At 52.8% G+C, this 14,969-nt stretch overlaps 1 protein-coding gene across 2 annotated transcripts in view; it reads right to left on the reverse strand.

Moving 5' to 3' along the window:
* The window catches only part of MAPK13 (mitogen-activated protein kinase 13), a 308,674-nt gene that overhangs the window by 113,819 nt on the left and 179,886 nt on the right, over positions 1-14,969 (reverse strand). The window lies entirely within an intron of this gene.

The following is a 14,969-nucleotide window of genomic DNA, read 5'->3' on the forward strand; positions in this document are numbered from 1 at the left end:
TTCTCCTCAAGTTTTAGAGTGGCAGGGAGGCTGTTCCAGAGGGAGGACCCGGCCGAAGACAGGTCTGGCCCCAGCTCGTTTCTTTGAAAAACGACTGACCCTGAGGAAGTTGGAGGTAGAGGAGTGGAGAGCTCGAGAGGGGAGGTATTTACAGAGGGAAGCTGAAGGTATGTTGGACCCAGGCCCCAGAAAGCCTTGTGGACAATGCAGAGGGTTTTGAATTTAATCCTTTCAACCACTGGGAGCCAATGAAGAGACTTCAGAGCTGGAGAGATACTATCCCAGGTCTTGAGGCCAAGGACAAGTCTCGCAGTCCTGTGATGGATAAGTTGCAAAGGGCGGAAAGTAGAGACAGGTAGATTTAGAAAGGGGCTGTTGCAATAGTCCGACCTAGAGAGAAGAACAAGTTACTTACCTTATCTGGTAACGTTCTTTTGATGGGATGTTCCTCCGACGTATTCCACATCTATGACGGGTAATGACCACAGCTGTGCTGCTTCGGAAAAAGGTGCGGTGTAGGCGTCCTGCGTCGATGACGTCGTCCGTCGAGGGTCGACGTCACCGGATGTATATAGGACGCACGGCACCCGTAGCCTCAGTTGTAGTTTTTCCAGAACGTGTGGCACCAATCACCTGCCAGTATGACTGCAGCTTACGTTTCCGCAAGGCTTTCTGCAATCGCATCAGAAATTCTGTAGAGGGGCAGGCTTCGATGTGGAACATGTCCGAGGAAACATCCCATCGAAAGAACCGTTACCAGATAAAGTAAGTAACTTGTTCTTCGAGGGGATTGTGTCCTCCAAAGTATTCCACATCTAGGACAGACTCCCAAAGCAGTACCAACGTATGGAGGTGGGAAAAAGAATTTACAATTTCACAAATTTAGAATGCCCAATGACATTGCTGAATGGAGGACTGCCTTACTAAAGGCCAAATCCTGCCCATGGATAGAGTGAAGGGTGGTTTGGCGGAAAGTGCCTGCAACTCACTCACTCTGCGTGCGGAAGTAACAGCAACTAAAAATACTGTTTTAAAGGACAACAGTTGCAACAGACAAGAATCCAAGTGCTCAAACGGAGCTCCCATTAGGAACTTTAAAACCAATTTCAAATCCCATCCCGGCACCTGGAAAGGCGACGGTGGAAACACATTAGTTAGCCCTTTTAGAAACTGATAAATCAAAGGGATATTAAAATAAGGACGAGCGCTTAAATATGGACAGCGCCGCCAGGTAACCCTTAATGGTACCTACTTGTAGGCCCTTGTGGGCTAAAGAAAGCAAAAAAGACAAAATCAAAGGAATGGAACATTGGAAAGGATCCACATTCTGTTCCCTGCACCAGTCACAGAACTTTCTCCAACGGCAACGGTACAGGGATTTCGTTGCGGGCCTTCTGGCCGAAAGCAACATCTCCATCACATCTTCGGGGAGGTCCCAATCCTTATACCTCAACCTTTCAGATAACAAGCATGAAGGCTGAGAGACTTGATCTTTGGATGGAGAACCCGACCCCCCTCCCGTGAGAGGAGATAGTCTCTGTAGGGAAGGTGGCGTGGAGGGCAGATGGACATGTCGAAAAGGTCCGGGTACTACGCTCTCCTGGCCCATGCCGGAGTGTGAAGCAGCAGCGCCTCGGCTGGTGCCGCGGCGTGAAGCCGACCCGCACGAGTCGGGAGGCGCTGTCGCGTCCGCGGCCAGAGAGGCCAGAGAGGGGAAAGGGAAACCCGCGGAGACTAGCCGCGCGGCTAAAGCCGCTACGGGGGGACACGGCGGGGCCACGCAGGAAGCCGCTATGTGCAGCCGCGGCGGGGCCGCTCGTCTCTCACCTGTTCACCCCAGTCCGGGGGGGTGGGGAGCATTGTTCACGGCGACGACGGGATACGGGGGAGCAGCGCCCGGCTCGCTGGCCCCGTGCTGCTCATGACGCTGCCAGAGCTGCACGTTGCTGGGGGGGGGGGGGAGGGCCCAGCCTCAGGACGCGTCCATACGCGTCGCGGCCACAACCGCATGGCCAATGCCACCGCCCTCCACCACCAGGGGAACGGGGCCAACACCACCGCCCTCCACCACCAGGGGATCGGGAAGAACGACACGCTGGGATGGCAACCCTTAAGAGAGGAGGGACCATGTCCCAGGGACCAATAAGAAGGGGGTTAACTCAAACCCTCAGGGATTGGTGGGGGCTTGATACCTCCACCTGTGATAAAAGAGCACCCAGGGAGACTAACGGGTTGTTCTCATTACACAGGAGACGGGGAGGAGAGAGGAGAGCGAACCAGAGTGGTGGGCCTATCCGGACAGCGGCTCGAGATAGGACCAAGCCAGGCCCAGTACCGTGGTATTATAGGAGGACAAGATACCGGTGAAGTTAACCGGGAGGACATAAGACTTTTCTTTCAGCATCTGCTGCCTTAAACCCAGAATAAATATTGTTTTAGCACGTGTCTGTCTCCGACTATAATTCCACCCTTCACACTGGCGACGAAGGTGGGATTTTTGACAGCGCGATGGAATCGTTAATAAAGACCTTGTCTGAGGGCCAACAACAATTGCAACAGATGCTACAACTGCATTCCCAACAAGCAGCTGCGGATCGGCAAGCCTTTCAACAAGCCATACAGCTGCAGGGCTCTATATTGACCACCGCACAGGACAACCAGCATGAGGCCATGTCCCGTCTCACCGATGCAGTGGCCAGCACTAGAAACCAACCACTGGTGCCCTCGGCCCTCCTACAAAAATATAAGGACGGAGAGGATCCCGCCTTCTTCTTTACTAGTTTCGAACGTATAGCCAGAAACGCACAGTGGCCTCCTGACCGGTGGGGTCAGTACGTCGCCCCCCTACTGTCCGGGGTGATGCAGGGCGCCTATCAGGCGGTAAATCCCAACGGCAACACGCCGTACGGGGAGATCAAGGCTGCCGTACTAGACCGCTTGGGCTTGGACGACGAGGCATACCGGATCCGACTGAGGGAAACCAGGCTCAGGACCGGGGAGAATCCACGCCAGCTGTACTATAGGATAAAGGACCTGGCAGAGAAGTGGTTGTTGGCTCCAAACCCCGCTAACCAATCCCTAATAGATAAAATAATTCTGGAACAATTCGTCGAAGCCCTGCCCGGCCAGATGCAAAAATGGGTTAGGCAGCACCATCAACCCACCCTGACCGAGGCCGTGGATATTGCATCGGCATACCAGAAGGCAGGCCACTTCCGACTACCAGCTACAGGGGTATCGGCCCGCTTCGCCATCCCGATATCCGACCCCCACATGATTAGGGGTAACCGAGCCTTACCCATAAGATGGAGACCTCCCGATGAGAACAACAGGAGACCCGAAGACAAGAGACCAGGAAACGAGGAGAAGGCCCCAGCACCGACCCCTAGCTACAAGCAACCGCAGTGCTATGAGTGCAACGAGTGGGGCCACATAGCCCGGTTTTGTCCCAGGAGAAGAACAGTCGAACCCATGGACATCGGCTATCTGACCCCGATGGACGAGAACGGTGTCCCAGGACCATATGTGGTGGACGTTCGAGTCGACGGCAGACCATCACGTGCCCTTTTGGACAGCGGCAGCAGGCAGACCGCCATTTCACCAACCGTGAGTAACGCTCCCTGCTTACCTAACGTAACTGTACCTATCCGATGCATTCATGGGGACACCAAATGTTATCCGATGAAGGATGTAGTGATTGACTTGAATGAAACCTCTTCTCCCTTGAGGGTTGCCGTCCTACCTTGTCTCCCAACCCCGGTGGTAATTGGGACCGACCTCCCCGGTTTCGGTCGGACATTAAGGGACACCAGGGAGGGGCAGTCCCCGTCCAAAACCGATCTGGCAGGAACCGACCCCGTCTCCCAGGAACCCCCACCCGGGCGAAAGAGGAGGACCCGGATGGCATGGTGTCAGGCCAGTTACATGACCCGACCTATTGACTGGAAGCTAGAAGACAACGAAGACACCATAAGGGGCGAGACCCTGACTGACCCCACCCTACGAGTGGCCAGAGAAAGAGCCGCCCGGGAAGGGGAACCCAACATCGCCAGAGGCCCAGGGTTTCTACTGCGACAAGGTCTCCTATACCGAAGGTATAAGGGTGACGATGACGCCATGAAGGAACAACTGGTGCTACCAAAGAGCCACCGACTTATAGTGCTACAACTGGCCCACAACCATCCCTGTGGAGGTCACATGGCCTCTCTTAAAACCCAACAAAACCTACTAAAGAGGTTTTACTGGCCCGGCATTTATGGAGAAGTTGCCCAACACTGCAAGAACTGCCCCACCTGCCAATTGACTAGCGGGGTTCTACCCGCAAAGGCACCACTACAGAAAATGCCCCTCATTGCGATCCCATTCCAGAGGATCGGCATGGACATAGTGGGACCCCTGGAACCAGCCAGCCGGGGTTATAGATACTTACTGGTCGTAGTCGACTACGCTACTCGATACCCCGAGGCCTTTCCCCTAAAGGGAACATCGGCCCGGTTGTTATGCGACCAGCTGATTCCATTCTTTGCCCGAGTAGGGATTCCCTCCGAGATAATCACCGACCAGGGGACCAATTTTATGTCGACCCTCTTAAAACAAGTATGTGGACAGTTCCAGATCAACCAGTTGAGAACCTCAGTATATCATCCCCAGACTGATGGACTGGTAGAACGTTATAATCAAACGATCAAGAAGATGCTAAGAAGGGTGACGGGACCAGATGGAAAAAACTGGGATCGGGTGATTCCCCTAGTGTTAATGGTGTTAAGAGACACCCCCCAGTCATCCACCGGTTTCTCTCCCTTCGAGCTCTTGTTTGGGAGACAACCTCGAACAATACTAGACCTGGTTAAAGAGGAATGGGAAACCACAGAAGAAGTATCTTTAACCGAGTATACAGAGGAATTAAAGGAACACCTAACCGCCCTACGTACCCTGGCCCAAGACAACCTTGGACGTGCCCAAACAATTCAAGAAAGAAACTATAACAAGGGGAGCCGTATGAGAACCTTTAACCCAGGGGACCAGGTATTGGTACTCCTGCCCACCAGCACCAATAAACTGTTGGCTAGATGGAGAGGGCCGTACAAGGTCACTGAAGTACTAAGCCCAGTAACCTACCGGGTACACCAGCCTGATCGCACCACCCCAGAAAAGGTCTATCATATCAACCTGCTAAAAAAAATGGAATGAGCCTCTTCTGAGCGCCTTTGTATGTATCGAGGAAGCCAAACCGGACGAGATCCCGAACACCGTTCCTGATACCCTAAATTCAGTCAATTGGGGAGACACCCTAACCCTCGAAATGAAGACGGACATCAGGAACCGGTTGTCCCCTTTTGCTGATGCCTTCTCCGCCTTACCTGGAAGAACCGATGTACTTGAGCATGTTATCAAAACAGATCCCGGACCACCTGTGAGGCTTAGACCCTACCGGATACCCGAAGCCAGGCGAACCATCATCAATTCCGAAGTGGACGAGATGCTAAGGATGGACATCATCGAGCCTTCGGTCAGCGTTTGGTCATCACCCATAGTGCTTGTCCCTAAACCGGATGGCTCGGTTCGTTTCTGTATGGACTACAGACAATTGAACGCGGTGTCCCGATACGAAGCCTATCCGATGCCTCGGATGGACGAACTCCTGGAGGGCCTGGGAGCAGCCTGTTTCTTAAGCACTCTCGATTTAACCAAGGGATATTGGCAAATACCCCTTTGCTCCCAGGACAGGGAGAAAACTGCCTTTTCCACCCCACGAGGATTATATCAGTATAAAGTCCTACCCTTTGGTCTTCACGGGGCTCCCGCCACATTCCAGAGATTGATGGACATCATACTGAGACCGCATACTGGATACGCCGCTGCCTACCTGGACGATATTGTGGTATACAGCCAATCCTGGGAATCGCATCTGAACCATCTGGAACAAGTAGTGGCTGATTTACAGAAGGCAGGCCTACATATCAACCCCAGGAAGACCACGATGGGAACCAATGAAACCAAATATCTGGGCCACATAGTAGGTGGGGGAGTGCTGAAACCACAGTTATCCAAAACACAGGCTATCCAAGATATACCGACTCCTACCAACAGGAAACAAATACGAGCTTTCCTGGGATTGATCGGGTATTACAGAAGATTTATCCCTGACTTCTCCTCGATAGCCGCTCCCTTGACGGACGCATTGAGACTCAAGGGGAATCCCAACCTGACCAACGACCCGAAGGCCTTGAACGCCATAGCACACCTAAAACAAAGGATCACGTCCAACCCGGTCCTCTGTTGCCCGAACTTCCAGAAACATTTCTTTTTACAAACGGACGCCTCAAACCAGGGCCTGGGAGCTGTGTTATCGCAGAGGAATGGAGAAGACCTGCAACCGGTGTGCTTCATCAGTCGGAAACTATTGCCCCATGAAGCGGCTTACTCAACCATTGAGAAGGAGTGTCTGGACATCAAGTGGGCTGTTGACTCGCTCCGGTACTATCTGTTGGGTCGCCGGTTCACTCTGTACACCGACCATGCACCCCTCCAGTGGCTGGCCCAACACAAGGACACGAACCAGAGGGTCCTACGCTGGTTTCTCTCCCTTCAGCCATTTGATTTCGTCACATTGCACAGGCCTGCCAAGTTTCAGCTGGTGGCTGACTATCTGTCTAGGTGTTCACCCTGGCCCGAACGGCCTGGGATTGGGGTGGGGATGTGTGAAGCAGCAGCGCCTCGGCTGGTGCCGCGGCGGCCGCGGCGTGAAGCCGACCCGCACGAGTCGGGAGGCGCTGTCGCGTCCGCGGCCAGAGAGGCCAGAGAGGGGAAAGGGAAACCCGCGGAGACTAGCCGCGCGGCTAAAGCCGCTACGGGGGGACACGGCGGGGCCACGCAGGAAGCCGCTATGTGCAGCCGCGGCGGGGCCGCTCGTCTCTCACCTGTTCACCCCAGTCCGGGGGGTGGGGAGCATTGTTCACGGCGACGACGGGATACGGGGGAGCAGCGCCCGGCTCGCTGGCCCCGTGCTGCTCATGACGCTGCCAGAGCTGCACGTTGCTGGGGGGGGGGAGGGCCCAGCCTCAGGACGCGTCCATACGCGTCGCGGCCACAACCGCATGGCCAATGCCACCGCCCTCCACCACCAGGGGAACGGGGCCAACACCACCGCCCTCCACCACCAGGGGATCGGGAAGAACGACACGCTGGGATGGCAACCCTTAAGAGAGGAGGGACCATGTCCCAGGGACCAATAAGAAGGGGGTTAACTCAAACCCTCAGGGATTGGTGGGGGCTTGATACCTCCACCTGTGATAAAAGAGCACCCAGGGAGACTAACGGGTTGTTCTCATTACACAGGAGACGGGGAGGAGAGAGGAGAGCGAACCAGAGTGGTGGGCCTATCCGGACAGCGGCTCGAGATAGGACCAAGCCAGGCCCAGTACCGTGGTATTATAGGAGGACAAGATACCGGTGAAGTTAACCGGGAGGACATAAGACTTTTCTTTCAGCATCTGCTGCCTTAAACCCAGAATAAATATTGTTTTAGCACGTGTCTGTCTCCGACTATAATTCCACCCTTCACACGGAGCAATGAGGATAATCCGGGAACCAAACCTCCATAACCTCCGCAACACCTGCGGAATGACGGGGACTGGAGGAAACGTGTACAGCAATGGGAAGGACCCCTCCACTACGAACGCGTCCCCTAAGGCTCCTCTTGAAGGAAATTCCCGCAAGCAGAATCTCGCACTTCCGGTTGACACTGGTGACGAAGAGATCCACTTGTGGGGTTCTCCAAAGGGCAAAGATCTCCAAAAGAACTTCCAGAGCCAGCTCCCACTCATGAGAGACTGTCCTCTGCCTGCTCAGAGCGTCCGCCGCCTCGTTTTCGTCTCCGGCCAGATGAACTGCAGAGATCGAAATTTCCTGCTGAATGGCCCAGAACCAGAGCTGCATCGCCTCCCTGCACAACCGGAGTGACCCTGCCCCCCTTTTTTTTGTTGAGGTAGTGCATGGCCACTGTATTGTCTGTCATAATCAGGACATTCTTCCCCCGCACAGACGGCAGAAAAGCCTTCAGGGCTAGCCCGACAGCCCTCAGCTCTAACAGATTGATGTGGAGTCTGGACTCCAACGGAGACCAACGGCCACTGGCTGTCAACTCGCTGGCAGGAACGGAGCAACCCGTGAGGGATGCATCCGTCACGATCATCACCTCCGGCCACGGTTGCCAAAATGGAGCACCCTTCATCAGATTGCCTTCGACGGCCCACCACAGAAGATCCTGGGCGACCGAGTGTGGAATATGAATGGGATCCGACATCCTGCCAGAGAACTGCGACCACCGCATCTTGAGAGCCCACTGCGAAGATCTCATCCGCAGCCTGGCCTCTGGCACCAGGAAAATGCAGGATGCAATGAGGCCAAGCAACCTCAAGTGCTCGAACGCCGTGTGACTCTGGGCATGTTGAAATTCGTCCACCATCTGCAGAATGTGATGAGCCCTCACCTGGGGAGGCGACCACAACCCCAGAGAAGTGTCGAGCACTGCTCCAATGTATTGGAGACGCTGGGTAGGTGTCGAAAGGGACTTTAAATTGAGGAAGAAGCCAAGCCTATGAAGGGAGTTGCAGGTGACGGACAGATGATCCAGGGCTTGCTCTGATCAACGTGCCCTGATAAACCAATCGTCCAGGTAGGGGTAGACGTGAATCCCCTCTTTCCTGAGATACACTGCCAACACCACCATCAGCTTGGTGAAGACCCTCAGGGCGGAGGTCAATCCAAACAGCAGGACCCGAAACTGAAAATGCGAGTCGCCAACCGCGGATCTCAGGTACTTCCTGTGCTTTGGATGAATCGGCACATGAAAGTAAGTATCCTTGAGGTCGAGAGACACCAACCAATCCTTAAGTTGAAGGGCCTGGAGAACTTGAGAAAGAGTTACCATCTTGAACTTGTCCTTCCTGAGGAGCTTGTTCAGCCAACGCAAGTCCATGATGGGTCTCAATCCCCAGTTTTTTTTCGGGATCAAAAAATAAGGGGAATACCATCCCTTGTTCCTCTCCGCTACAGGCACCAGTTCTATGGTGCCATTCTCCAGCAGGGATAGGATTTCCTGCGCAAGGAGCGGATCCGGACTCTTCAAAAGAGAGCTTCCCCGGTGGATTGTCGTGAGGCTTCTGCCGAAAGGGGAGACAGTAGCCGTGGATTATGATCTCCAGAACCCACACATCTGAGGTAATGGCGCACCATTCTCCAAGATGCTGCGCAAGTCTGCCCCCAATAGCGAACCATGGGACATGGCCTCATGACTGAGCGCACGCGACTGCAGCAGTGCCTGAGGGCAAAGAGGCAACTGCCCGAGTGGCTTTGGCACCTCGAATACCTTGCTTTCCACCCGTGGTACTCCCCTTTGACTGGCAGCTCCTCTCAATCCACCAAAGGAAGAGTAGTACCGAAAGGAACCTCCCCTCCATTGCTGTCCCTTAGGACGAAAACGTGGAGGTTGACGTACTGCAGCGCCAAAAGACTTCGCTGAAGCTTTGGAGCTTTGCAACCTCTCAAGGCTCTCGTCAGCCTTGCTGCCAAACAGATGGACACCATCAAAGGGCATGTGGAGAAGCCAGGATTGCACATCAAGAGCAAACCCCGACTTCCGCAACCACGCAAATCTGTCTATCACGGTGCTTGCAGCCATGGACCGACTGACTGAGTCTGCCATGTCCAAACCCGACTGAATGGCTTGACACATGGCATCCTTGCCGTCCTGCACAAGGGCTAGAAAACCATCCCGGTTCTCCCCTTCCGGAATATGCCCAGCCGCCAAAGATGCACAATTCCACAGAGTGTGAGTGAAGGCACAAAGGGAGTTGGCTGCCTTCAAAGCCATACCCCCAGATGAAAATACCTTCTTTGCCCAACCATCAAAGCACTTATCGTCCCCATCAGGAGGGATGGTAGGGTACGCAGCCTGCTTTGCGGTGGCCATAGCCACCTGCACCAAACTCTCTACGGAGTAGGGTGCGTCGACAAGTAGCAGCGGTCACCACTGGTTAGACAGTATTTTTTTCGGAAGCGACTAATCACTGCCGGGAGACTCTCCAGGGCAGTCCAAGCCGCTGCCACCCTTCTTTGCAAAGCTATATGAAATGGCAACACCAGGTCAGTGGGTGGACCTTGGTCCAGGATATCTGTCAGATCATCCTGAAGAAAATCAACAGGTGGAACAGACCACCAAGTATTCAGTCACCCTCGACATGAGGCACCTATATGAGGATTCGGCATGCGTACCAGGCTCAGGAATGCCAAACTCCACCTCCGGAGAGTTATCAAGACCACTGGCGACATGCAAGGACTAACAGTTCTTCCATCTGACTGTGACCAGACAACAGGTCATCAGGGACATCAGGAAGCACAACCATCTCCTCATCAGATCCTTCTTCCACCTCTGAAATATCATCCAAAGGTTGGAATAAATCCAATCTGGGTGGAGTAACAGAAGGGCTTAAAAACAGGCCTCATGGACTTACTGAGAGCCTTCCTCTGAGTTTCCACAGCCCTCCGGGACACCTGCAGCAAATCCTCCACAAACTGCGTCAATGAAATTGGTGTTGACCGAGGCGCCGATGACTTCGACAACTGCTGCGAGGCCAGAGCCGCGAGAGTGTCAGACGGCCTCGGCACCGATGCCTTCTTGGAAGGCTTCACAGGTTCCGACGGTCTCGATGGCGTCGAGGACCAGGACCTGGACCTGGCACGGCTATGGTGATCAACCTTGTCCGATCGGGACCTCAACGGTGCCAGATGATCGTGCCGACCGCCCGAACCCAAAGGCGTGCGAGTGGTGGCCCTAGCTCGTCCCTTGCCAGCTTCTCTCGAAGGCATGGACGGAACAGTGCCTTGCGATTTGAAAATCGCCATCATCTGCTGGTGGAATGCCTCCCATTTGGCCGGTGATGAAGACTTGGTGGGACAAGTCAACCGCCTTCTGGCGGAGTCCTCCTCCGATGACGGGGAAGGCGACCGACGACGGCGCTTCTGCGAATGCCTAGAAGAGGCAGAGGAATGGCGGGAACCACTCCGAGACCGAGACCCCCTGGACTTTCGCCGACGCCGAGAGTCACCCCTCAAGTCGTTGGTTGAAAGCCCAGCAGATTTCGACTTATGGGGCTTAGACACCCTACCTACCGTTAATTTCATCTTCCGTTCCCGCAAGGCCTTCGATGTCAGGGACTGGCATTCAGTGCAGTCGTCGGTGGCGTGGCTTTCGCTGAGGCACCAGAGGCAGACGTCATGCGGGTCCCGACATTTTTTAAAGCCCAGCTTCGGGGCAGAAGAAGACAAAGAAGACAAAGACATCGTTCTTTCGAAGTAGAAGTATTCGTAGAAGAATAGAGCGTGCCGAGATTCCGAGCAAACACGTGCGGAAAATCAAAACTGAGGCTACGGGTGCCGTGGGTCTTGTATAGAACATCCAGTGACGTCGACCCTCGAGGGACAACGTATCGGCGTCATCGACGCCGGATGCCTACGCCGAATAATTTTCCCAAGCAGCACAGCTGTGGTCATTACCTGTCATAGATGTGGAATACGTCAGAGGACACAATCCCCCTCTAACCAGAGATTGAGAGACAGTGAGTTTCTGGGGTAACAAGAGGAAAGGCAGAGCACCTCTGAGGAGGTGCATGTCATGATGCCTGCCCCCGGAAGACCAGACCAGGCCCAGCAGCCCCGGAAGCAGGCATCATGCCACTTGGAGCATGCCCAAAAGCCCCAGTTAGGGGCTGTTTGGGTACAGTCATGGCGCCTATGGCACCAGGCTCATAAAGATAAAGTCAGTCCTGGCGCCATGGGCACCAGGCTCATTATTGATAACTTACCTGAAGCAGACCATGCTGCATACTCACCTGAGGCAGACCATGCTGCATGAAGACTCAAGCCAAATGAGGCTTAGGAGGGACTATTTTACTGGAGGGACTATTTTGTTACTTGGGTGGGGCTGTGGAAGAATACTTACCTGGATCTTCTTCCAAGGCTATTTAAACCACGCCCGGACAGCCACACGTGCTTCGCGTTATTCTGCTTGCTGCAGCGTAACGCTCACCGTGTTTTCAGCAGCTCCAGTCTTCAGCCACGCCCGCTTCAGTCCTGGGACTCCGGAAACAAGAAGACAAAAAGGATAAAGGTTAGAACAGGAGTTTTAACTTTAATCCTTAACTGAATCCTGATCCATTTCGCCACGGAACTGAAAGACAGAAGTCTGAAGCATCGCTTCGCATTCCTACGGCGCCGCGCTGAACTCACCTGCTTAGCGGTACTTCAGCATTCCATCACGCTCTCTCCATCTCGCGGCCGCCCTCCGACACCTAAGGAGACAAAGACAGCAAGGTGAGCAAGGGGACTCTCTAAGGCCATACAAGCTACCCCCAAGGACTTACCTGATTTACCACGGGAAGTACTCACCTCATTTCGGGTCGGCGCAGTCAACTCTGCTTCATCGCCGTACCCCGGCCCCTAAGGGGAGAAAGCAAGGACAATACCAGTTACCCCCCACAAAACTTACCTGATTTACCACGGGGGTCTCACCTCATCTCGGGTCGGCACAGTCAACTCTGCTTCATCGCCGTACCCCGGCCCCTAAGGGGAAAAACACAATAGACTTACCTGAATCTTACCGAGTGCCATTTGGAAATCTTCGAGTGGATTAATCGGCAACCTGCAAGGAATCGGACAGAGTGAAGAGCAGACATTTGAACTCTTATGAACAATTGGACTTTAGAGTCAATACTGGAACTCACCAATTCCTCTACGCCAGTGAAGTAACTGGTCATCAACGCGCCCCTGCGGTCGAGGCAGGATGGAGAGCTCATCCTTCCAAACCATCAGGTGAGACTAAGGAGGGGACATCAAGAGTGATCAGTGGGAAGACAACCGGAGTGGGGAAGGTGGGTTGACACTCAATTCCACGGGTGGTTAATTCCTCTTCTCCTTTGCAGAAGAATATGCTTGCGAGCCAGACAAACTAGGCTGAGCGGGCCAGTCCAGTCAGTCATCTCGGCGCTACACGTCACGCTGGTGGAAATAACAGCGGCCCAGTTCCGGTCGACGCCCTCGTGGGAACCAGGTGAGCGTAACAGTGCAGTAGTAAATTTGACTTTTTTGAGACATCAGCATTGTGGGCGGAGAAGGAAAGTGAGGAATCAAAGGTGACTCAGGTTCTTAGCCTCGCAGGTGGGGATAAGAGGATGGCCTAGGGAGGCCGGCCAGAGAATGAGGGGAAAGGATGGTGATGGTGTGCAGATTAGGAGAATCTCAGTCCTGCTGGCAATTCAGAAAAAAGATCAGATACTGACAGATGATACTGTTTTTAAGAATAGATTGAGAAGATCATGAATTATTGATTTAGTGTGATTGATATATATGTTGTCTTGCTCTCCCTCTTAATTTTCTAAATTGGTCTTCATTAATAAATTCATATGGACTTATTTAAGAATGGTTATGTTTTAGCGTTTGTTGAATGTATATAAGTGAGATGGTTCTTTTTCCTTCACAAAGTATATGATACTGGTTACACAAATGTGGTCCATCCTTTAAGGTGGAAGTAATAAAAACAATCTTGTAGATCACCAAGCCTGGCCTGCATGGACATCGAGTGGGGTAGTCAGTTTGTCTTTTTCTAATATAGTGCTTTTGTTTTGTCTCCCATTTTGAGATACTGACCCCTCCTAAACAATTTTTTTTGGGAGATTACCTTTGTAGAGGTAACTTCTGTCTATTGTTGCTTTCAGCATGATCCCATGGATCTGCTTTACCAAAGTGTCAATACCACTTGCCTCATGCAGAGATTCCTGCATATTCTTTATTCTGGATTGTTCAGATACGAGTTCTTTTGCGAAAGAAGGTGTACCATATTACAGACCAAATTGTCTCTCCTCGTCAGATGAGTCCTCTGCCTCCTCATAGATGGAGCAAAATGTTTTGAAGTAGTCTGAACGAGGTTGTGGTGCGTAAATCCTCTCAAAAGGAGGAGTAGAAAAAGAAGGCGCCATAGCCATCATGATGGGAGCTGACAGTGTTCAAATAATTGAAGATGACATTTACGGCTTTGATTTTTCCAAAGACGTCAATGTCTTCGACATGAATGTCGAGGTCTTCGACAAAAGCGTCGAAGGAATTGTCATGTATGCCGTTGAGGTGATTGATACTCGAGGTATCGATGAACCCTCCTTTGATTTTGGAGTCGATGACATTGATTTTGTGTGCGTCACAGAGGCTCTTGGCTCAAGGGATTAGATAGTTCGAGGAGTTTCCATGGCTTTTGTGCTTCCCAGATGTTTTGTCTGGGGTATCGCCTCTAGGTGCTTTCGAGGGGGGCAAGGCCGCGTTCTCGAAGACCTTTAACATACTGATTCTGAATTCCTCCCATTGAGCCGGGGTACTATGTTTCGTGGGACAGACGACCCTTTCGGGTGAACTAGAAGCACAAGTGGACAGTGATCTATTGCGCCTCTTTTTGCCATGCCTCGATGACAATGAATGATGGGATCCACTTCGAGAACAGGAATGCTTAAGTTTTTTATGACAAGGAGACCCTCGACTCGTCAGATGATTTCCGTTTAGACGGGTTAACAGATTTTTGAGGCCTGCCCCTCTCCAACTTTCCTCTGCACTCCCTCTAGGTCTTGGCCGTCATCGACAAGCATTTGTCGCACTCCGAGGACGGATGCTCTGTCCCTAGACACCAGAGGTACACCCTGTGTGGGTCCGTCATGGAAATTTTTGCCCCGCAGTCTAGCCATTTTTTTAAACCAGACTGGGGAGTAGACGGAGCTGATGAGGAAGATATTTTGTCAAAAACTTGACGATATTCTCTCAAGAAAACGCCAACAAATTCAAAGATCACACGGAACCAAGCGTTACGTTATCGTAGCTGTGAAGCGTGGAAAAAAGGAACTGAGCAATGGGCGCTGCGCAAGCTACTTATA

Source organism: Ambystoma mexicanum, chromosome 13 (genome assembly GCF_040938575.1).
Source record: "Ambystoma mexicanum isolate Mex_15411 chromosome 13, UKY_AmexF1_1, whole genome shotgun sequence".
In the NCBI taxonomy this organism is placed as follows: Eukaryota; Metazoa; Chordata; class Amphibia; order Caudata; family Ambystomatidae; genus Ambystoma; species Ambystoma mexicanum.